The following is a 25,877-nucleotide window of genomic DNA, read 5'->3' as shown; positions in this document are numbered from 1 at the left end:
ACTGAGCGTAATAGCAAAGGAGTGTTGAGTTACAGGTTAAACAATTATTTTGTTCTCTCCTGTTTTTAACAAAACACCAGTCTGAGCGATCATATTTTGCCTACCTAATTTCACGCTATACTTACAATAATACAGAATTTGAATCTGATCTTGCTCATTCAAGAGTACATCAGTAGAGTAGTGACTTCCTCTGCTCCTGTACTTGGGCAGAAGAATAAATGTTCTGTAAAGAATATCAAAACCAGCTGAATTTAAATGACAGGTGATTCACTCCCTCCATTTTTGGTTCAGCTAATGCAGAAAGGAGTATAAATGCACACCTTAAAATGTATAAATGTACACCTTCATTGTTATCACCAGCACGGTGTTCAGCAAATAGAGAAATACATGAAAATTAAAATATCTTTGTAGTGTATTCTGAAGGATTATGTTCTAATAAAAGTGAAACACTGATAGTTGCAATGGGGAAGTTTTCCCAAAGACATTGGCCTTTGAGTCTGATCATAGCTGTGTGCAATACCTTACATTCTACCTTCTTAATCATTCAGAGGTGCCATTGCATCTATTGTGCTGTCTCTCCATGTGCAGTTAAGTTGCCACAACCTACCTTAAAGCTATTGAGAAAGCTGTAAAAGAAATGGGGTGAAGCATAGTTAAAGAAAGCTACACTGACTGACTCCCTTTCTCCTTCCCTTTTAGCTTGGCTGTAGGTAAATGTGACTTGAGTTAAACAGGAGGGGACAAACTATCTGATGGTCTTTCCTGCAGGGGAGACAGACATTGATCTGTGAGAGTTCGGATCATACAATTTTTTTAGAGTTTGAAACAATGCAGTCTTGTTTCACTCATCTGGTTATGCACAATGCGCTGACAATCTCTTTTCTTCTTATAATAGAGCTAATGGTAACTGGAAATGACAACTTCGAAGTTAAGTTAGTGTAACATTGTGTCACTTTTTGTGAGAACAGTGTTAATTAACACATCACTTTGCACCATGATGGAAAAATAGTTATTAATTTCATTAAAATCTAGATCTGTGATGTTAGCTTAATACAGAAGGTGTGGCCTATTTGGTACTGATTATCTGACAAAAAGATTAAATGGGAAAGAGGAGTTTTCTGTATTTTTATTAAAATTTGTGGAAACTGACCCAGATTTTGACTGGAAGATTCATTAATATTCATTTGTATATAATTGCGTTAATTTTAGTGATAATGACTTCAGTTACCAACTGTGTGATTGATGGGACTTGTGTCTTCTCTCTGAAAGAGATGAGCTAAATAAAAAGAGTAGAAACTTGCCATTCATGCATGATATTTTTAGCTGCCTTTAATTACAAGCTAGCTAAATAAGTATGCAAACATTGCTATGATTGATAGGATCTCTATGCCATAGTGATTGTTTTTCTTGAAGTTAGAAGGTGCTTGAATCAAATGAGTTCTAAAATTAACTGGAAGCTGCATCCCAAAGAAGCCTCAATTCTTACTTAAATTAGCAACGAAGAAGAAACACATAAATACTTTGCCTGTTCTAAATACATCCACTCACAGACAAAATTGTCTTCATAGTAATCCACAAAGATGCCACCTAGATGGAACCATACTATGTATTTCAACTAGAAAGGAACTAATTATCTTTCCCTGCAAAAAGAGCTGTGGTTTCAGAACAGACTCATTCTTCCCTGGGATGAAACATGATCTTCTAAACTTCAAAGCAAGGAAAATCAAGACAAAAAAGTCATACTCAAGATTTGTTCGTCATTATGACCGCCAGTCAACATCCCTGCTTTGGCATTGTCCCACATTGCAGACCAGTACTTGGACAGACAGACTAATCTGAACTGCATAAACCTCCACTTGTAGCCATTTCGTGCTGTTATTAATGACATCTTCCCTAGGGCAAGTGCTTGAACCTTCAATGGAGGCAAGCCAGCCAAGCCTTCAATTGCTTACTTCAGTACCCTGCCCAAAATCTATCGGTCACCTATAAGTGGGGGGAAAAAAAAAAAAAAAATTTTTCTCTTCTACTTTCACCTGAAACTCTACATGTGTCTGAGGGGAGTGTTGAAATTAATGAATATCCTTTTCATTATATTATACATGTATGGGATGAATATATAAAGCTCTTATTATCATTTGTAAGGTTCAGTCATTATACAGAAGGTGACTTACAAAAGCACACTGACACCTACAGAGTGCTGTATTGTAGAAAGCTGAAATAATCTCTTATAGGAAATGATATGATTTGCAGAAATTATTTTCTTGGTGATCAGGATCATTTCTCATTATTCGTTCATCATATAAAAACACTTCACACTGTTCATAAAGTCCTAACTAAATTTATGTTGAGAGTAGTGCTTAGAGAGGGGATTAGAACTTCAAAACGGTGATTTTTTAATCCAGGATGACCTACATTTTCCTTCACTTACTTTAAGAAAAATATCCCAAAATAATGTTATTTAATACCTTTTTGAATATTGTATTTCTCAGTGGTTCTACAAAGAGTACTTCTCTGAGATTTCTTTGGTGGATGTTATGGCTGCTGCAATGTGTATTTCCAAAATCCCTTTGTGTATGCATTGCAGGGTGTAATTATCCCATACCAAATTTCTGGTGTTGTGCTGTAGTTATCCTTTCTCTGTTTGTGTTTCGTATCAAAGCGGGGAGCATGACTGTAAGAACAGCTTTTTATTTTATTTTATTTTATTTTATTTTATTTTATTTTATTTTATTATTTTATTTTATTATTTTATTTTATTATTTTATTTTATTTTATTTTATTATTTTATTTCATTTCATTTCATTTCATTTCATTTTGTTATTATTTTTTTTTTCCACCAATATGGCATTACCCCAAGGACTTTGAAGTTAGAAGCAACCATCTACAGACTGAAGTGAACCCTGGTCTAGAAGAGTGGCACAGCACTAGGGAATATTTCAACATGAGGGTTATATTTCTAACCAGCGAGAACCATATGCTGAAAACACTCTGGAAGAGTTGCACAATACTGAACTGAAGAAATTGCCTTGTTTGTCTTCTCTGAATGGATGGACCGACTACATTCTACCCTATTGGCTAGAGATTATCATATACAGCACAGACAGTTCACAGACAACACGGGTGGTACAGGCAGTACTGTGCAGCTTCCTCTATGCCACTTGCTGTATACTGATTGCCATGTGTTAGCAGTTATTATTATTGTTATTATGTAGTGTGAAGTCTTCACTTTCAGACTTCCATTTAAATAAAAACAAAATGAATGGTTTTAAGCTGTTCACAGGCTTTTAGTTGTTTTTAAAAGCTTGTTTATTCCTAAAACATTTATCTATTAGAATTTTATTTTATTAAACAATGAAATCAAATACTACTTTACTAAGAATCTCAAAGATGAGCATTTAGCAATGAAGATTGTTTACAAGTTGATTTATTACAGTAAATACCAGCTTGATATTCAACTGCAAGTTCAATAATGGCATTTTCATATTGCTTTGTTATTTCATTTCCTATCGCTTGCCTGTAAAATTTGAGGTATATTCATAGTGGTCATTGGAAGTATGCCAATTTATTTAAGCTGGAAATCTGTCCCTAAATATCTAATGTTGACTCACACATGTCTTAGTCTTTTGAAAGACAGAGAATCAGCTGTCAAAGAAACTTCAAGCCATGTGTTGCAAAAATTTTGCACTTCTTGGCTAGAAGCCACCAGTGTGACAATGTCAGTTTTTGAACAGGTACACAAAGGAAGGTTTCCGAGGATATCTGGACATCTTCTGAACAGTTTAAAATTCTCCTGAGGCTATCAGCTTCAGAACCTTCTGGCATACTGCTGTTAACATTGTTGTAATTGGGAAAAATAAGACAGAAAGGGTGGTCCACCAAGGGTGAGTAAAGGAATTCCATAAATATGAGCCTGAAGATATTTCAAAGCTAGAACAGAATCTCCTCAATTAATTACCTTGCATCTCTGGGTCATTTTTAACTGAGTTGTCCTAAGGGTTTTTCTTAGAATGAATCTTTTCTAATGGATTTAGATAGCTAAAGTGAACCCAGTTAAAATGAATTCCATCATAACTAATTATGGGGAAAAAAAAAAGCAAATATGATTTTATGAAAAAAAATCAAAAAATCAAAATAATAATAAAAAAAACATATGACTGGCCTCATCTGTTTTCTTCTTTTTGTTTTTCCCCAAAGTATTTTTACAAAGTTGACTGAAGCAGGGACTTACATGACATTTATCTTTATTTATTTGTTTGTTTGTTTGTTTGTTTACCCCTACTTAATTATAACCCATGAACAGTATAAATACATATATCTGTATGAATAGTATTGCTACATATATATTCCATATTCCAAAGGTAGCCAATAAATATATGTGGGTTTGTTTGTTTTTTCCCCCCTATTTTCGGAAAACTTTTACCTGTTGTTTAGCGCTTTCCAGAATATAACAGCCATTGTTAGGGCCACAATAGCGAAAAAAAAAAAAAAAAAAGGCATATGTAAGACCATACCTCCCAGGTAGGTCTAGATCAGCATTCTGGTTTCATCAGGGGATTTCTAGGGATAAATTAGGACAGGATAAGCATATTTAATTATTTTTCTGCCTCATGTTTTCTCTAATACTCTCCCAGCTTTCAACTATTTTTCTGTTTGTGAGGATTTCCTAAGCTTCATATAGTTTGTCAATTTAGCATCTCCTAACTGATTCATCTTCCAGGTACTTGTCCTGTCCCATCTTGAAACCAAATGAACTTGTTCATATATTATCTGGCAATCATTTTCACAGCCCCACGGAAAGGATGAAGTGGAAAAATGTGTTGTTTTACCTCCCAGCTTAAAGCAGGGTCAGCTAAAGAAGGTTTAGCTCTAGAATAATAAGAAGTCCAATATCCAATAGTACTATGATATTTCAGAAATAAAATGGAGGAAATTCCTTTTTTTTTTTTTTTGGTATCTTTTATTTTCATAATGTATATATATATATATTTTTTTCCCCTGTCCTGATATAAGAACATAGTGCACGAATAATTGCTAAGTAAGTTATTGGGTTTCTTTAGTCAATATACTGCTTATAAAATGTGCTCTGCTGGCTGAAGACTGTTTTTATTCATGAAACAGATAAAACCCATAACCTTCTGTCTCATCCCTGTCCTTGTATTTCTAGTGCTAAGGGAGAGACAAACCCCCATAGGCCTCAAATTTTATGTTCATCTTTATACATGACAATAGGCTAGCTAAGAAAACTATTTCATATCTTCTCACCCTCTGATCTTTGATCTTTTTCTCTGTAAAGTGTGATGCAAATGATTAAGATCTAAGACAAAGAGAAGCAATTAGATAGAAACCGAGTGTCATTCAAAGTGAGGAGGGAATATATTCATATATTTTTCAGGCTAAGGAAAACATCCTTGATGCCTCCCAGAACTGAAGCATTATGTTTCTGGAGATCACTCCTTCTCAAGGCAAGCATGCCTGGGGTGCTTGATTAATTATTCTGCTGGTTCAGAAAGCCTGAGGTGAGCATGGGTAATTGTGTACTCATTCATCTCTAATTATTAGATTCAGAGGTGGCTTTTAACTAATTCTGCTTGTGTACAAACTCCATCAAACAGATTTGAGCCCTAACACTATATTAAAACAAAACAAAACAAAACAAAACAACCCCCCACACCACCACCACCAAAAGGCACAAAGAACACATAAATAAACTGTAAAGCATATGCAAATCATCAGCCCAGGGAAGCAAGAAGACCAAAACTAGTAACACCACAAGATGAAGAAAAAGTTTTAACTGAGCAGCCAGGCTGGAATTCTACAAATATATTGATGAGTGCTAAAATCAGCACAGAAGAGTATGGTGGGCTGCATGATGCTGCATCCTTACATATTGAGATAAAGACCCAAAATCTAAAGAACTTATGCAGTGCAAAAGGATGGCTTGCTGTGGTGAGATGCTCTTTCTAGAAAAGGAGAAGTGTTTTACACATTGCCATCATAAGAAAAGCACCAAGCTCATCTAGTCATTAATGTTAGTAATTTTGTTCTTAGAATCTTCAATAAAATCAAAAAAACACATTGTTTCCCAGATAGTTAAAACTGAATTATAAATTATAAAACTGAATCTAAACCAGAGGAGTCAAGTGTCAATTAAAAAAAAAAATAATAAAACACATCATTTTCCTAGTGTAGATTGAATGTTAGACTATCACATTTCGATGGTATGCACATTCCTTATGGCAGCCCCATGGAAGATTCCTATGGGATGTGATTGCATCCTGTCCTGCAATTTTTGTGGTAATATAAGTCTTTCAGGAAAACAAAACAAAACAAAACAAAACAAACATTTCCAAGTTCAAATCCCCTTCTGAAAAGTGAAAGTTAAACGCTACGTACCAACAGGGCCAAGGGTCTAGCCTCAGAGTCCATATGAACACGTCTGCTAGAACCTGCTAAACTACAAAGAAAGGAACATAATGATAATCAGAACAATAAGCAGTATAAACCTTTTTTTTTTTTTCTATTCATGAATAGGGTGATTTCACCTGAAATATTTCAAGTAGCAGTTGGATATAATTGCCACTATAAAGTTTTAAAAAGTAGAAATGTCAGTGTGTGCTAAATGGAAATAAATAACTAATTTATATATAAATATGTATATATGTATATATATGTATGCATACAGAAATTTATGAGAAGAAAGATATTTTCTAACAGCTCTGCTTTATATAACTTTATGGAAAGTTGATGTATATTGGTGTAGTTACACTGACTTACATTTGGTAAGGACCTGTTATTCTGTTCTATTCTATTCAATTCTATTCTAATGCAGACATGGAAAAAGTACAAATCAACATTTGCCATCTTCACAAGTATCTTATTCAGCAACAAGAAAACATGAAAACTGTAAAGATCAGATTTCTTATCATAGATTTTCAGAGTATGAAAATAACTATATAACTTAATGTATTTCCTTGGTGAATCTAAAGCTAAATAACAATTTTATCGTCTGTCTCTGTGAAGAAAAGCCCTTCTCCCCTGGACCATGACCTCAGCCCAAGCACCATTGTAGAATGCCCTTTGATGAGTGAGACTCCAAATGAGAAGCGCTGGAGGCTGTGTTGATGAGGATTGCACTCTGTAACTTATTTATGAGACTTTTTGTATGTGATAAAGGGCAAAGAATAATGAAAAGTAATGTTGTTTTGGTTCATTCATTTATATATATTTTTTACAGACTCAGAACTTTCAAGCAAAGGATAATCCTTGTGTCTGAAGAAATGAAGCATTAAAAACAGTGCTGTTACAAACTGAAATAAAAAAAAGACATTATTTTTCCTCTCAGCCTTCAACCCTGACAAAGAAACATGGTAAGTAATGATGAAAGCTGCAGATGAAGACAGGGAAGGTGAAGAACATTCCCAACTGGTGGCCAGTTTCAAACAAGTCACATCATCTCACTCTGTCTCTTTAAAAATTTTTTTTAATACTAGGGACACTTACACTTATTCTATTTTCAAAGAACTTTGAGATTTTTAAAGGAACACAGGATCATTAGAGGCATATATTGTGGTTGTTTCATTCCCTTCTAGCACTTCAGATTTTCCCTTGCCTAGGGAATTGGATACTTTTTTTTTTTTTAGTATTACCCTAATCTAAATTTGTTCACCATCATTTGAGTCTGTTTGCAGATTCTTCTTGTAATGAAAAAGAGTTGGTTGAATAAAGATATTTTTAGCATAAAAATCTAACAAAAAATATAAGGGAAAAATAATTTTTTTCAATACATATATGTCTGTATTCATCCATACATGAATAATTTTACATATCAATAAATACAAATACATTTATATATATATATATATGACATGTATTTCCATTGTTCACAGGAAATCAAATATTTTTTCTTAATGAATACAGAGTATTTCTTTCCATTACATTTCTATTTGATTGATAAATCATAGTATATGAAGAACAATATCAAACTTTCTCTGGTTTACATGGACATTAAAAAAAAAAAAAAAAACACAAGTTTAGTACTGCTTGTGCAAAAGATAGTAAAATTTTATGTATCTAAATATATTAATTGTCTAAAAGTTTGAAGGGTTTGTTATCACCAGAATTTATACTCACCATTTTTTTTTTTTTTTTTGGTCTAAATCAAATTTCTGAAAAGCCCGAATCCCTCTCTGTTATGTACAATTTCCTCTTTGGCTTAGGCTTATGGATGTGGAAAGGGAACAAAGGAAAAAAAACAATATTGCAAATCCATATGTAGGGAAAAAAAAGAAAAAAAACAACAACAACAAAAAAGGAAGTTAACAGGAAAGAAAATACTGGGTATTATACCTACCCTGGGATTATTCAGCATTAGTTGCATCATTAAACACATAACTTCAAGTCTTCTAGCTTGAGGCCACTGTAAACGTCAGGAATTTCCAATAAACCCCACCTGTCATTAATGCCATGGGACTGCCATCAGATAAATGAGGGCAGATTATCACTTACAAAGTTTGTGTGAGGGCCAGGACATCTGGAGCTAAAGCAACACAATTTGGAGTGACTTTTTTTTTCTTTTTTTTTTTTCTTCCATTGATATCCCAAGAATATGATACCCTGATGAATACATCTCTGTCCATCTTCATCTAACTTGTAGACTTCACACTTGAAAGAGCTACCTGTGAAAAACTACATGGAATATATTAAGGGATGTGATATTCTTGTAGATAAAATATAACAAAAATATGGCACAGAAAAGCAAAATCTGCAGTATCGCTACTCTGTCATGCACAATGGCTGTAGATGAGCAAGTAACTCAAAGTGTAAATTAATGCAGTGATATCTTCTGTAATAACCATGCTAAAAAGCATCAGTTCTGAAGTTCATGCTCTTCTTTTACTAGCATAATGGCAAGAGCACCATTTCATTTTTAGTGGACATAATTTTACTTGTACATTGACCCCTATATATTTTTAAATAGTCATAGTGTTATTTTAAATGCTCAATTTTTCTTTCATTTCGGAAATCTAACGGCTATAAAATATCAGCTTGGAGATATTTAAGAGAGAATTCATTTGGTTAGGATAATATCTTTGTTTGTGTGCATGTTTGACAGAGAGTTGCTAGGATCAGCTCTGCAATTCACATTGTCCTTTGTTTCAGAACAGCAGAATCAGATCCATTCCAGTCCTATTGCAGAGTTTGGTAAAAGTCTGCATATCCACCTGCAGGGCTGAGATCTTTGTGTCTATATTTATTTCATTTACTGAGCAAGCTGGCACAATGTCCAAGGATGTTACCTCTGAAAGGTGAGGAAATGGTGATTGATCCTTCAATATTTTGTAGTACGTGAATATTATAGAAAGATGTTATCTGCTTCACAGTACCCAAATGAATGTGAAACTTTTTACAGTATCAAAATAGAGGTATTTAAGAGCTCAGGATTTAATAATAGATATAGTGGAAAAGTCAGTGATGGGAAAAAAAGGGGAAAAAAAAAAGGAAATAAAAGAATTGTAATAACCACATATTTCAATTACTCAGTAGAAGCATTTGAATTGTTTGGTGGTTCATACAGGATACACCAATCTGACTACACTCAAGTAAAAGAAAAGAAACCTGTCCATTGAACTAATAGAAGCTCTGCTTTTGAACTACCCATTGTCCTTGCTACTGTAATTGTGGTTTCCTTCTCCTTCTTTCTTCAGCTCCTTTTCTTATTTGTCTCCCTGTGATTTCCACCTACTTAGCAAGGTCATGACATGTGGCTTACAGCAGGACTGGAAATTAAAGACTCACACTTTGAAGGATCAGACTGAATAAGATGCCCAGACAGGGTAACAGACCCTTTCATCCTACAGCTTCTTCTAAGACTATTCTTTAAATTTGCTCTCAGCAGCTTTTATGGTATGCAGATAAAGCTAGCTCCTTGCCATGACTGTCTCATTAGAATACTCAGAAAGATGTCTAATCGTGTGCAAGGAAATGCAAAACTTTCACAGCTGGCATATGCCCTATTCAGGGGGAAAATGCAAGAAAGCATTTGAAATGTAAAAGCTGAGGAAGGGAATGGCAAACAAGTCTTAAAACCAAATGACAACTTTGCTTATTACAGTGAAAATACTCCTCATGTTTAAGAGCCGTTGAGCACTCCGGCAATCTAGGGCTACTAAGATTGTGAAGGGTCTAAAGAGGGCTATGAAGATGGTGAAGGGTCTGGAGGGGAAGACATATGAAGAGCAGATGAAGTCACTTGGTTTGTTCAGCCTGGAGAAGTGTGGTGGTTTTACCATGCTAGGCAGCTGAACACCACAACCGCTCTCTCACTTCCCCTCCTTAGATGAGGAGGGGAAGAAGTAAAGGAAAGAACAACTCACGGGTTGAGATAAGGATAATTTAATTGAAGGGAAAAAAAAAATTATTAAGGAAAGATTAACATTAATTAAACAATTTAACTAAAGGGAAAAAAGGGAAAGGGGAAAAGGGAGGGGGAAAGGGAAAAAAACACAACAAAACAAAACAAGCAAAGGATGTGTAGAAGTGCAGAGGAAAGAAATTACTCTCTGCTTCCCACAAATGAGTGATGCTTGACCACATCCTTGAAGCAGGGCCTAATACACGTAAGCCGGTGTTCAGGAGGACAGATGTTTTCGCAGTGAGAGCCCACCCCTCCCCTCTTCTTCATTTTTCCACCTTTTATTGCTGAGTGTGACATCAGATGGTATGGAATATCCCTTTGTCTGGTTTAGGTCAGCTGCCCTGGTGATGTTTCTTTTCTCACATCTTTGCCCACCCCTAGGGGGGTTAGAGAGAGTCCTAATGCTGCGCCAGCACTGCTCAGCAGCAGACACAACACTGGTGTGATACCATTGTTGTTTTAGCTACGAGTGCAGAGCACAGCGCTATATGGGCTGCTGCAGGGAAAGTTAACATCCCAGCCCGACCCAATAGAAGAAGAGAAGACTGAAAGGAGACCTCATCATGTTCTACAGCTTCCTCATGAGGAGGAGAGGAGTGGAAGCCATGGATCTCTGCTCTCTGGGGACTGTGACGGGACCCAATGGAATCCATGGAGCTATGACAGGGGAGGGTCGGGATGAATACCAGGAAAGGGTTCTTCACTGAGAGGGCAGTCAGGTACTGGAACAGGCTCCCCAGGGAAATGGTCACAGCATTGAACCTTCTGGAGTTCAAGAAGCATTTGGACAATGTTCTCAGACACAGGGTCTGATTTTTTGGGTGGCTCTTTGTGGACCCAGGAGTTGGACTCGATGATCCTTATGGGTCCCTTCCAGCTCCGGACATTCTATGATTCTATGATTCTATGAATTTCAGCACTCAGGACATGACAAGCATTTAGGAATATGGCCATCAACCACTGCTCTACAGTCTCTATTGAAGCTGTAGAGCTTCAAGCTCTACAAGCTCCACCATCTCAAGTCTCCTGACATTCTCATCCGTCCTATCATACACTGACTGTATTAAAATAAAAATGAGCAACAAAGCTACCATCAGATACCAGGAACAAGAAATGCTGTATGAAGAGAACTGGAGAAGACAAAGACAAGGTGGGTTGTTGTGGAGTGGGGATGTAGATCAGATATGTTAGCAGTCAGGGAGTGAACATGTATGTGATTTATTTTTTTATTTTTATTCCCCCCCCCAAAAAAAAAAAAAAATTAACCAGACCTGTCTTTTGAAAATTAATGTTTAAACTTCTCCGTACAGTTGAGTAAGAAAAATAAGTACTTGTCCCTCTTTCTAAGTTAAAGTATGTTGGATTTAAGGGTGGAAAATGGGTCTTTATAAAGCAGGTTGAAGAATAATAATCAGTAAAGAAATATTTTGGTACTGTGCAATGAGAAAATTTTGCCAAGCAAGAGAAAGGAAAGGTCCACATTTCAGGCATTGCTCTAGAGTTCAACTAAAGAGCTTCTGCAGTCTCCTGCTCTAGATAGGTAACTTGTCTGGCTTTTAGTATGTGCACACTTCTTATCACTATTCACTTCACAAAAAGCATTTTGTTCTTGTTTTCTAGATAACCTTAGAGTTATGAGTTATTTAGACAGTTAACTTTTTGTATGGTAATTCAATGCAAGCTGCTTATCACCTTAATACAGGAGACCCCTCAGCTGAAAATTAATTTGAAAGAGATTGCTAGTCCCTTTTTCCCTGTTCACCTATTTGTAAATGATAAAGCAAATAAACAGCTCTTTAAATACCTTTGTCTACTACTTTGTTCTCTTGAAACATTTTATGCTCCTAAGCACAGTATCATATATCTATGATTATACATCATTTTAATCTAATGCATTCTTCCCACTGAAATTCAGTTGTTCTTCCCAATTTAACGCACACTTTGTTTTGCATGTAGAAAAGAGTATAAACTGAGCTGCATCCTGTCCGACTCACAGTTATAAAATACCAGCCTTTATGGAATCACAGAACATGATTTAAAGATCCATTGACTGTCTCCTGTTTCAAATGATCAAAACCTAATCTACTTCAACACAGACTCTGGCACATTGACTGACTAGAGAGAAATGACTCCACAAACACTTACCCATGAGAGAACTGGAGTATTCCACTCTGTCATACTTTTCCGTGCAAACAAAGATGTGTCCTGGCCAAGAGAACAGCAAACATAAATGTATTAAGCATGACTTTTAGGTCTTGAAGGCAGTGCACTGTGCTGGGTCTGGCTGGGATGTTAACTTTCCATGCAGCAGCCCATACAGTGCTGTCTGTACTCTGCACTTGTGGCTAGAACAGCATCGGTATCAACCCAGTGTTGTATCTATTGCTTAGCAGTGCTGGCACAGCACCAAGACTCCTTCCAACCCCTCTAGAGCCAGGAGGATTTGGGGGTGGGCAAGAAGTGGGGAGGGGACATCACCAGGGCAGCTGACCTAAACCATATGACATCACACTCAGCATTAAAAGGTGGGAAAGGGAAAGACTGGGGGGGGGGGGGGCAGGGAGGGTGCTTGTTACGAAGACGTCTGTCCTCCCGAACAACCGCTACATGTATTGAGGCCCTGTTTCCCAAGACGTGGCCAAACAGTGCTCATTGACGGGAAGTAGAGGATATTTTTTTTATTTTTTTTATTTTTTTTTTTTTATTTTTTTTTTCTCTCTCTTCCTTTTCTCTCTTTCTGGAGTGCAGCTCTTTGGAGAGGGACCTGGGGGTTGTGGTAGAGAACAAGTTATCCATTAGCCAGCAGTGTGCCCTAGCCTGAATCAAGAGCAGAGTGGATAGCAGGTTGCGAGAGGTGATCTTCCCCTCTGCTCAGCACTGGTGAGGCTGCACCTGGAATACTGTGGGCTATTCTGGACTCCCCAGTACAAGAGGGATGTAGAACTTCTAGAGAGGGTCCAGCATAGAGCCGTGAAGATGATTAAGGGATTGGAACATCTGTCCTACATGGAAAGACTAAGAGAGCTGGGCCTGTTTAGTTTAGAGAAGGGGAGATAGAGAGGGGATCTTATCAACCTCTACAAATACCTGAAGGGACAATGTAAAGTGGATGAGGCCAAACTCTTCTCAGTGGTGGCCACTGATAGGAAAAAGGGTAATGGATATAAATTGAACCACAGGAGGTTTATTGACATATGAGGAAGACCTTTACAGTTCAGGTGACAGAGCACTGGAGCAGGCTGCCCAGAGAGGTTGTGGAGTCTCCCTCTTTGGAGATATTCAAAACCCACCTGGGTGCGATCCTATGTAACATGCTCTACATAACCTTGCTTGAGTGGGGTGGGGGGGGGGGTTGGACTAGATGATCTCTGGACATCCCTTGCAACCTTAACCATTCTGTAATTCTGTAATTCTGTGATCCTTTTCCCTCTAATTAAAATATCCTTATCTCAACCCATGAGCTTTTTCTTTTCTTTCCAGCATACTTTCCTCTTCCCCTCTTCTTCTGAGGAGGGGGAGTGAGAGAGCGGTTGTGGTGGAGTTCAGCTGCCCAGGAGGGTAAAACCACCATATGCACAGAATTTGGTAGTGAATAATCTTGATTAATTGTATGAAAAGAAATTTTTAAGAAAAATTGTGTGGCTACATGTGTAGGCCATTTCATTGTAGGTGAGTGCTAAGCAAATACAGAATCATTGAAAGTACTTTTGAACTAATTACTTGTCTGAAAATTTGTATCAGAAAACACTATGTCATTCCTGTCATATTTTAAAACAGTTGCTCAATTAATTGGTGTGGCTTAAATCAACTTTTTTTTTCTAGAAGTCATACATAATGTATGTTAACAATATAGAAAATAAAATTAGGGTTTGCAATTATTTGAATAAATTATAATAATACTTACATAACAACGAATTCAGAAGCAGAAAAAAAAGTTTATAATAACAATTTTCTGATAATAGCAATTAAAAATTAAACTTTTTAAAGATATTCATATAGATGAGTAGGTCCTGTCCTGAGGTTTTAGCAAAGTGAACAGAGTATAAGAACTTAGAGTTTGAGATGAAAAATTGCTGGATGTACACACACACACACACACACAAAGTTAGAGACATGTTGTTTATGTGGGAGAGGGGAAAAAAAGGTGGACAAAAATGAGTGATCAAGGCGGACCAGAAGCAGCAAGGGAAAATAGAGAGTAGGCATGTAAGCAAATGGTTGATCAGCATGTTTGCCTTGTCAGTCCCTGGACCTGGTCACAGCAATCTGTTCTACCTTCTTATTGAACTCTGCTCCTAGTTATTTTCTGTGTGTAAATGTATGTATGTACCTGCATGTTCTGCAAGCACACTTCAAGCTGTAATAGGCAGCTACTAAGAGAAAATTGATTCTGGAAAAGAACAAGCTGAGAGCTAAAATCTGGATGATGATCTACCTCACTTTTGCCTGCATTTAGGAATGGGGAAAAGCAGCAGATTCATATCTATCAGACTGGAATAAGATTAATTGCATGGGTCTTAAAATCCAGTGGAATTGACTTAACAAACTTTCAAGTATGAAAAATTTTCTTAATGTTCTAGCTAATTATTTGCCTAGGTCTGATAGGTAAATGTTCATATAATATTCATTTAATTTGCTAAGTTGCTCAGATGAAAAGAAAAAGATAATGAGCAACATGTAAATAGAGACTGATATATATATATATATATATATCCATGTCACCGAAAAGAAATATTGTTGAAAAAAAAACAACCTACAGGAGTCTGCAAAATTCACCCCAAACTATACTTCTTTGTAATGGGTTCATGTATAAGCATAGATGTCAAGAATTTAACTTTCAGGAAAAGAAGCTAGAATAAACTAGCAAAATGGAACTGAAACTCTTAAATAGGTCAATAAATAAAAAATAATTGACTACATGAACCTGGATTATGGATTGTGAAAGTAATTGTGAAAGATCATTTTTGTTGGCATTATTCTTTAATTAGCTTAAAAACAAAACAAAACAAAACAAAACAAAAACCACCGTATCTTAATAACAGGCTTGAAGTTTAAGGGTTGTGTTTCGTTGTTGTTCTGTTCATTTGTTTTTCCAGAATTGAAACTTGTATTAAATAAACAAAACACCTAAAATAAATAAAAAAAAATGCAACCACCCAGCCCAGCCTGGTCCAGAAAGGAAAGTTCCCACTGATCACAGAAAAAGAAATTGAAAGCACATTTTTTTTTTTTTGGTCAATTCATTAGACTCCTATGACAGCTATGAAACTTGTGTTGGTCCAGAAAGCATGGCCTTCTGCAAACTTAATTCTAACTGCCCGTCTTTTTCTGCTTTTAGAGTTTGCTTTAGATATTTAATTTTGGCTAATACAGAAAAGTATCCTGACAACACATTTAAAATAACTGAGTTACACTCTCAGTGGTATCAGATGGCCAAACTTTGCAATATTAATAAAGGTCTTGGGAGGTAAGGTCTGGATCTCTAGCAACAATAAAGTTTGATAAATTTTACATTGTTAATAATATGTTGAGAGAACTTTATACGACTGGTCTCTCCCAGCTCTGGGCTTTTTGAACTCATATATGCATTAAAATATTCTGTTCTGTAAATGTTTAAGATATATTACACATGTGGAGAAATACTTTCTCCTTTTCCTTTATGACTGTATTATATGCTTCCTAAAATATTTTAGAAAGGTCTTCATGGTAGAAATGTCTCTCTCTCTAAAGATACATAGGCACAGAATTACTGATGAGAACTGAAAGGATTCCATCCCTTTTTTTCATAGCATTGTTCTCATGACAGTTGGTGCAGTTACTTGTGAATATATAAATTGTACTTATATATATTATTTATATAGAGATAGATATATAATTCATTTAGTAACTGTAACACACCAAAAGTGTCATGAACGCAACTGGTGACTGATTCATATGGAAGATAACATGGTGTATTTGTAAGCCTTAACAAAACTATCCCAGTTCCAGAGGTCTGTACTTCAAAGCTGATTATGCAGGGCTACTTTCTCACTGTTGCCTCCCTAAATAAATAAGTATTCACTACAATACTTTTTTTTTTCTTTTTTCTTTTTTCTTTTTCTTTTTTCTTTTTTCTTTTTTCTTTCTTTTTTTTTTTTTTTTTTTCTTCTTTTAATTGAAACAATTAATTTACTTTTTCAAGTAATGTCTTGGATTATCGTTTATAAGATTTCTGGTAGATTACAGAAAATAAAACACAGTGCACAGGTATTTAATAGTACAAAGACTGAATACAAGCATTTTGCCTGCTTTCAGATTCACCAGTGAACTATTGCTTTCCATATGCCCAGTACAGCTGAGTAATTGATCAATGAATACTACTGAGTGAATAAACAGAAAATGCTGTGTGAGCTGATGGGGAAGAAAATGCCTGAGGAAAAGTCCATTCTTTAGTATCAAAATCTACCAGTAACTGCTGTTTTACTGATCTATGCTAGTGCATCTCTAGAATTCTAGCTGGGCAAAGCAATTTTATGTCTGTATTGCCATAAATAAAGATTGCTTTTTATCTGCTGCTATTTGTTTCCCTCCCCCTGTCCCTTTTGAAATGGTTTAAAGGCCACAACTGGGAAGGGAATATGATCTAATGTTTAGTTGACAAACTAACATGATAAGGTGCATCCTGTTTTCCTGGGCAACATAACAGGATTAAAAGAATGGAAAGCCATACATCAGCTTTTTCTATCACTCCCTCCCACATCTGTGTACAGAAATCAATGAAATTTGGGGTTTAAGGGCTAGACTTGCAAGAAGGAGTTAGGCAGATAATTGTCACCCCATCTATCACCAATATTGAAGACTGACACTTTTTGTCTCTGTGCTCACGTACAAGTTCCTGACATCACACCTGCCTCACAGCTCAGCCCATGTGGGATTTGCAAAACGGATTGGAGTTAATCCCTTGCCATTCACAAGAAGAGATTTCATGTCATGCTCAGATTGCAACTAGCTTTCAACAGAGAGAAACTAGAGAAACCTCTAAGAAATACTTTACAAGATTACCTATTAACTTTATAAAAACAACACTCAGGTGTTGGCTTACAAGTTTTAGCTCTCAAACGAAGACACCATTTAGTGTGTCAGAACTGTATGTTGAATCATGACCAAGGTCAACAGGAACATTAGGCCAGCTATCCATGCTGGTTTTAAAATAACAGGATGCGTCACCATTTGAGTAAGCAAAATGCCTTTTTGTTTTCCAATACATACACAATATACAAGTTTAGAGCGGAACAAAATTATGTATGAACAGTTAATCACACACTATAAAAGAGGTCAAATTGAGACATAATGAAGGAATTCAAGATATATTTCTCCCTGTGTCATATTCACGCACTAATTTCTTGCCCTGATGTACCGGAAGCTATTGTGTGTTTACTGATTTTTTTCTGTGCATTCCTAGAGTACGATCTTTTAGATTAGCTAAAATATAGCTGTCGGTAATAGTTCTGGCAAATAAAAATAATGTAAAGTTAGTTTTAAAATCCTAGCTGTTGAGGCTGGAAAGACATAGACAGGGAAAGATAATTTCCCTATGATATTCAAATTGCTGCCAAATTCCAAGATTTAATTTACAACCACCATACTACAAGACAGTAATAATCTTTTGCCTGTAATACAGAAGCAAACATATAGACAGTTTTTTGCCCTCAAAGACCGGTAGAACTGTATTAATTTTCAAGGATAATTCAACTAAAAGAATGTATTAATTTCTGCATCTAATTTATTTATACTACTCTACCTGTTCTATGGACAGATAACTCTGTAGGTTTATAAATATTTCACTTGTTAGAATACAAGTCTAGCTTCATTTGCAACTCTTTTTTGTGTCACTGTCCTACTTTTTGCATAGTCTGCTTGACAAAAAGTTTCTATGCCTTACCTACCTGAATTTTATAACAAAAACCTTTGGGACTAATTAAGATTTTTTATAGTAAAATAATGAGGGACATTTTCTGTCTCTATTTTTTTTCCCTAGTTTTTGTGCCTTGGGTTATTCTTGGGGCCGCCATAGTCAGATTCAATTTATAGAAGCACGTTTGTTGCTCATCTGCATTAATAGAGCATAGTACAAGACAACAACAACAACTGCAGCAAAGATCTTGACAAGTTCTAATATTTTCTCTTAAGCTAAATAATTCCCTAGCTTCTTTCTATGTAAGACTCATAAAACACAACATGTGCTAATTAATGTAGGAAAAATCTGATTGTTCTGAGATTTATTTATTTATTTATTTAAATGAACTGAAGCTTTTTTTTTTTTTTTTTAGTAGGCAAACTTAATCTGGCAAGGAGAAACTGGTAGAATGGGCCAGACCAAAGCACAGAGCTCTGCAGTATCTGCCATAATTATTCATGAAGCCATCAACAATGCAGACTATATCTGGTTAAAATTCTTGCACGTGTCAGTAATAGGAAACATCCAGCTTTTATTCTTCAAGATGCTGACAAGGGCAGGAGCAGGTATGATCCCAGTGCCAGCGGGAAGCCTTCCAGGCTCTCTGTTACCAAAGGAAAATCCTCAGTTATCCCCTAGCTCACCCAAAACAAGCAGAGTTCAGGACCAAATGGTAGGAGTCACAGCAGACATCATTCAGAAAGACATCTGACAGAGCAAGGAGAAAAAGCCAATGATTTCAAACCACACCTTGGAGTAAAGTCTTAACTATTAGATAATAGCTGCCACGTCCATCAGAGATGTATCTGATCTGAATTAGGTTCCTTCTCTGTGTACTTTTCACAGCTTGCAAGGAGGACACCTTGGCTTTACCAGGTAATAAATGGCCCAAGACTTACTCTCCTGGCTTTATAGTCAAAGGCCTCATGCTCATACAACCAACCTGTCTTTCTGCCCCCATGAAATGGGCACCTCAGACAGGCTGCCTTTGACAGCAGTTCCATGGTGACACCCAAATGTGGACTTTGTCCTGGATGAGCACTTGTTGGCCACAAGCCAGGATTATACCCCAGCATGTGGCAGCAACTAAAGAAATCTGAATTGCTGTAGAAATGGGCCTAATTTACAAGTGAAGAATCATAGAATCATAAGGTGGAAAAGACCTCTAAGATCATCTGGTCAACCATCACCCTACCACACAATATCACCCATGAAAACATGTCCCAGAGTGCCAGGTCCAACCTTTCCTGAACACTCTCAGGGACGGTGAGTCAGCCACTTCCCCGGCCAACCCCGTTTCCAATGCCTGACTACTCTTCATGAGAAAAAATGTCTCCTAATTTCAAACATAACATCTCTTGGCACAACTTGAGGCCATTCCCTCTAGTCCTATCACTAGTTATCTGTAAGAAGAGGCCAATCCCCAGCTCCCTACACCTTCTTTTCACGTAGTCATAGAGAGCAATAAGGCCTCCTCTGAGCCTCCTCTTCTCCAGACTAAACAACCCCAGTTCCCTCAGCCAATCCTCATAGTACTTGTGTTCCAGACCCTTCACCAGCTTCACACCCCTTCTCTGGACACACTCCCAAGTCTGTCTCTGCAGGGCTGATCTCAGTGATGTCTTCTCCCAGCCTGTACTCTTGTCTGGGATTGCCCCGGCCCAGGTGCAGCACCTTGCACTTGGCCTCGTTGAACATCATTAGGTTCCTGTGGGCCCACTTCTCAGCTTGTCTAGCGTCCCTTTGGATGGCATCCTCTTCCTTCTCTTGTATCAGTTGCCACCACTTATCAATTGCACTTACAAACTTGCTAAGGGTGCACTTGATCCCATGTCTATGTCACTGATAAAGATATTAAACCAGTCCCAGTCCCAGGACAGACCCCTGAGGTACACCACTTGTCATTGGCCTCCACATGGACATAGAGCCATTGACCACCACTATCTGGGTGCAGCCTTATCCACTGAATGGTCCATCCACATCTCTCTAATTTGAAGACCAGAATGTCATATGGACCACGTCAAAGGCCTTAGCGACAGTCCAGATGTTGGTCTCTTTTCTTAGGTGACAATTGATAGGACATGAGGAAATGGCCTCAAAGTTGTGCAAGGGGAGGTTTACATTAGAGATCAGGATGAATATCTTCTTGGAAGAGTAGTTAGGCTGCCTCCAGAAAGTGGTGGAGTCACCATCCCTGAAGGTGTTTAAGAGATGTGTGGATGTGGCACTTAGGGATATAGCTTAGTGGTGGACTTGATAGTGTTAGGTGATGGTTGGACCTTGATGATCTTATAGGTCGTTTCCAACTTAATTACTTCTATGCCTTATGATTCTATGACTTAATCAACTTAATCCTTAAAGTCCTTCGTTAAATCAACACTGTTTTGCATCCTGGCTGCAGCTGGGAAATCTCTTTGACAAGTGTGGTGCTAACACCTTCCAAAGACATCAGTATCTCCCTTTGGAACAGGCTAGTACAAACAGCATTACATTATTCTTCAAATTCATGGTAACTGTTTTGTCTATTTACTGGTCTCCAGCTATCTGTCTAATTCTTCACTATTTTTCATTTATTTTACAGGACACTAATCCCTGTGTGATGATGTCATTCACTTTGGTGCCTGAGGATAGGTCTAGGGTGTATTCCTCTCTGTTCCTGGTCCTCTGTCCCATAGGAGCTGCCACGCTCATCATGCAAAATTGTGTGACGATGTTGTGATATGAACAAATGCTCAGTGGGGAATAAGTTGAAAACAAGAGAGATATTTTCATTTAAAGACAAACTTCCAGAGGTGCAAAGTTAGTTTCTTACTTTGGCAATTCAAAGCCTCAGCAGGAGTCTGCTGCTAATTATGACATTTTTCCAGCAAGATGTTTGCAGACAGGTCACTGGAAATACTTGTTCTTCAGATCATTTTAATAGAAGTAATATAGTATGCACAGAAGGATTTGCCTTCTTAGCCCTACAGAGTTTCAGCTGAAAAAGCCATGTAGCATTTTTTAGTAAAACTCTTTATAAAGCAAAAAAAAAAAAAAAAAAAAAAAAAAGTAAAACAGACATATTCTCAAATGGTTAATACAATATACAATAATCGAAAGGCTCATCTCTTAAATGTTCTCTCTAGTCCATTGAAGCAAATTTCAGAGATAGACAGGGACTTCAGAGATTCAGAGATATGGATCACGTGTTTGAAGTTTAGTATAAAATCAAGTGTTCTATTGAATCAAGATCCTTGAATGTTTTAATTCATAAATATATTATTTTAGAAGAAATACACCTTTGAATAAATATGACAGTATAAAGATAGAATTTAAGAGACAGTGCAGTATCAAGTCCATCTAAATTGTTTCTTAGTTTTAGTCTCCTAATTAAGTAATTAATCCAAACTAGGTACTTTATTTTCCTTTCTATAAAATGGAGAAAAGTCAGTGCTTTTTGAAAGCTACCAGAAAGAGCAGTTTGCTTAAGTAAGCTACATAGACTTGAACAGAACTTATCATTCTAGTTTTTCAAGACACCTACTGATTATGAATGAGACCAAGAAAATCATCATATAAAATGGAGGTGAAAGTTTTGCCTAAATTGTGAAGACAGTTTTAGGAGAAAACAGTTATTGTTTTATGTGAAACAACAGAATAATGACAAAAGTAGACATAAAACTCGGGGCTGAGGAAGTTTATTTTCTCCCCTCTGTTTTCCATTCCTGTAGAAATGATTTGCTTCTAAGAATCGTGAATACTGAATTTATATTAGGCAAAATCTTGGGTTCAAGCTTGGCTATGCTGAACAAATACATGGATGTCTTACAGAAATTACATTGCCTCTTCCGTGGTATCCACATTTTTTGATACTGTTTGGCTGTAAAATTATTGTGACACACTTTTGAGAGAGGAATAAAGTGCCCTAGCCTGTCAAATCAGGCTTTGAATGAGCATGGGGGTAAAAGGCAAGAGTATCACTTTCTATGATGCAGTGAAGGAATACAACTATTCTGAAATAAATCATCAAGCAAAATAGGTGTGTTTTTTTTTTGTTTGTTTTTTAAAATGTCATTTCTCAGAATGTTTGTTGTTGTTTTTGTTTGTTTGTTTATGTGGATGGAATGAACAACAGTAATGAACAATAAAAGTCAAATAAATAAATAAAATAAATAAAAAGTTAGGTAATTCGAGGCCTGCTCTGAACTAGAAAGTGCTAGAAATACCCTGAGAAGGTCTTTGAAATTCCTGGTCTAGTTTTGCATAAAAGAGCTCCTGAGACTGCATTTCCCTTACGTTGATAGCAAGCTTCCTGATGACAATGATTAGCCAGTTACAGAAATTGGCTTGTATCATCCCTTCAGTCATGGTTCTGTGGTTGGTAGGCTGAACAATCACTGGCTGGTGAAATATCTAAGTCCACTGTTAATTCGAATATTAATAGTCTGTCATCTGGCACTCTCTTTATATATATATATATATTAATTAAATAATCCATCAACATCTACAAATGAGTAGGTTAGTTCAACTGAATTTCACTTCCCTCTTGCCAAGTAGAAGTTGTATACAACAGTCTGAAAAATATGTAAATGATTTAGGAATTCAGATGTCATTTTTAGGAGCAATGAACCATCGCAGCTGTGTGAAATGGTGAACCTAACCTATTTTAAGTGCAGTTAAACATACAGCCTTGAAGGCATCTTTGAAACTTGTACAATATGTGGAGACATGGGAAATTTTTATTTCAAATCTTTAATGCAAATTTCAAGAACAGGACATATTCATATAGGTTATTACTTAATGAGGAAACTTTTTTCAGCAGGTGCACTCACAGATTTTTAAAAAGTAATGCATTGTACATTTTTCTGAAGGACTATTTATTTATTTATTTATTTTCCCTGGGTGGTCAGGGGGAGTGAGTATCTTGTATAAAACAAAAGAGAAAATAAGATGGTCACATTGCTACTGCTCTGATAGCCTATATTCTATATTGCAAAGATTATTTAAATATTTCGAAGGTAATAACAATTAAAGACTTGAAGGCAATTGGAAAATATGAGAAATATAACAAAGTTTTATGAAGATAGATGGTGTCGTAGTAACTTGATATTTTCTATGATAAGATAACTGATTTTCCAGCTAAAGGACACCAGTAGATCTAATCTGTCTGGGTTTCAGTAAATCATTTGATATGATGTCATATAGAAAATTACTAGTTAAAATGGATAACATAGGGATTAGAACTAAAAATGTAATATAAGAGAAAAACTGGCCAAGAGAGAAAAAAATGGTTATTATTAGAAGGGGACATTTCAGAAAGAAGAAGGTTACTTGTGGCTTCTTCAAAGACTTATCTTGGGATTAATTTTATTAAATAATTTCATTAAGGTCTTTGTGCAAAATAGGTGTGAACTAATGAAATTGATAGTTGAAATGATGTTCAAAGGTATCTTGTGTGTAGTGGGGGATGCAAATATCATACAGGAGGAACTGAATGACCTTAGGGACTGGACTTACAAAATGAGGAAAATTTAATATATCTGTGTACATGGCTATGCACTTTTACACTAAAAACAAGATTTCTTGCTTTACTTGGAGGCCAACATTTTAAAATGAGCGAGGAGAATTATCTGATCATCTTAGATGATCCCATATAATGTGAAAATGGAAGTGTGTGACCCAATATATGTAAGGTATGTCCAAAGCAATATTCTTTCCTTTATCTGGAATATAGAAGGGCTACAGAATGATAAAGTTAAATTAAGCTTGATTGTATGAGTTAAAACTGAAGGAGCTATGTCTATTCATCCTGAAAAATGGGAGACTAAAAAGGTTGTTATTGTTATTTATATATGATAAATTAAGCTAAAGGTAGTCTGTGTGAGAGAGACAATATTCATAAATTTGCAGTGGGAACAATTAGAATCAGAAAGATGTTCTTAACCATACGCGAACTGACATTCTGCAACAACATTTCAAAATGGTCAGTATGGGAAAAAGTCCTAGTTTTAAGCATCCCAGCAGTACATATAGAGCTGACAGAAAAGTAGGGGCATAGACACAAAGGTTTAGAAAGTACTTTCCAATTTTGTCATTCATTATTCCTGTACACTAATTATGTTAATTTAGTTCATGAAGCTTAATTTTTACAACCAGTACCCATAATCACATTTCATATGAAGTTATATTTACTATTATATTTACTCTATACTGTGGTTGCAGTCAGATAGAATAGATCATCCTTGGGTCATATTATAATCACGACTGAACTAAAAATACAACCTAAAAGTCTGATTCTGCTTTCATCTATTCCATTTTTGTTTTATTTTTCCTTAAGATGATATAGCCTCTGACATTGCTGGATATTCACTGCAGTAAGAGAAGAGTCAGATTCCAGACATTCTGACCCACATTTTTTTCTCTAAATGCTGAGAACTCAACTGAGACCCTGATATATATATGTACGTATGTATGTATGTATGTATGTATACATATCAGCCCTAGGCAGAGCATATATTTAAAACTGATTTACCAGAGTATTTTCCAAGAGATTACATTCCTTTTTTTGTTGTTGTTGTTGTTTTTTGTTTCTTCTGATGGTAGTTACAGACTGTATGACATTAGCTAGCTTGGAGGTGCAAACACTCCCCAGAGGAATAGGAATAGCCTTATTTATTTTCATAGTATAATTGATTTTTTTGAATAATGTATGTGATGGCTAGGTAATGAGTGGAAAACAATGTCTAAACATGACTTGGTACCATTTTCTATAGTGTCTGTGATTTGACAGCATAACATATTAGGTTGGCCTCACAGGACAAGATAACTGTTATATTCTTTTCTGAGTAAAAGTAATTCAGCATATTCTCCCCACATGGAAAAAAAATGAAAATAAAATAAAATAAAATTTCAACTTTTTTTTTTTTTTAATTGGCATAAGAATGTTGTACAGAGTTAAATTATGACTAAACCTTTTCTGAGATGGTTATCAGAAGGGGAAGAATAAACGTCTCTGTGAAAAAAGAAAAACAAGAAAAAAGAAAACTAAACCCCAGTCTTTACTAAAAATAATGTATATATATATGTTACAATGGAATTATTATAACTGGTTCTCTGCTTGAATTCTGAGATGTTATGGGAGCTGTGATGTGAACTGCAGTTAGAATGGACTTGTGTAGTCACACCAAAAATTTTCTCCATATTGTCCTACAAGCAGTTTGGCAATGCTTAGGATTTTCTTTACCATACACCAGACTTACTCTTAGACATAAGCTGTCTTGGAGTTTGACCTTGGGCAGCAGGTCAGGTCATACAGTGTCTAACTCAATTCGGTAAGAAAACATTTACCCTGCGTGCCTGAAGGGGCCTCTACAATCAGCCAGTGTTTAGAACAGATTCAGTTTTGCAGATACAATCTGTGAAATATCAAAATTAATTATCTTTAACACTGTCAGCTGTACCTGTAGCAAAGGGAATAAGCACAGACTGAATATGTTTTTTTGTCACTTTTTTTTTAGTTTCAGCTTGTAGGTTGCTGAAGGGAAAAAT

This window comes from Cygnus olor, chromosome 3 (genome assembly GCF_009769625.2).
Source record: "Cygnus olor isolate bCygOlo1 chromosome 3, bCygOlo1.pri.v2, whole genome shotgun sequence".
Classification (NCBI taxonomy): domain Eukaryota; kingdom Metazoa; phylum Chordata; class Aves; order Anseriformes; family Anatidae; genus Cygnus; species Cygnus olor.
Note: the sequence above shows the minus strand (reverse complement) of the source record.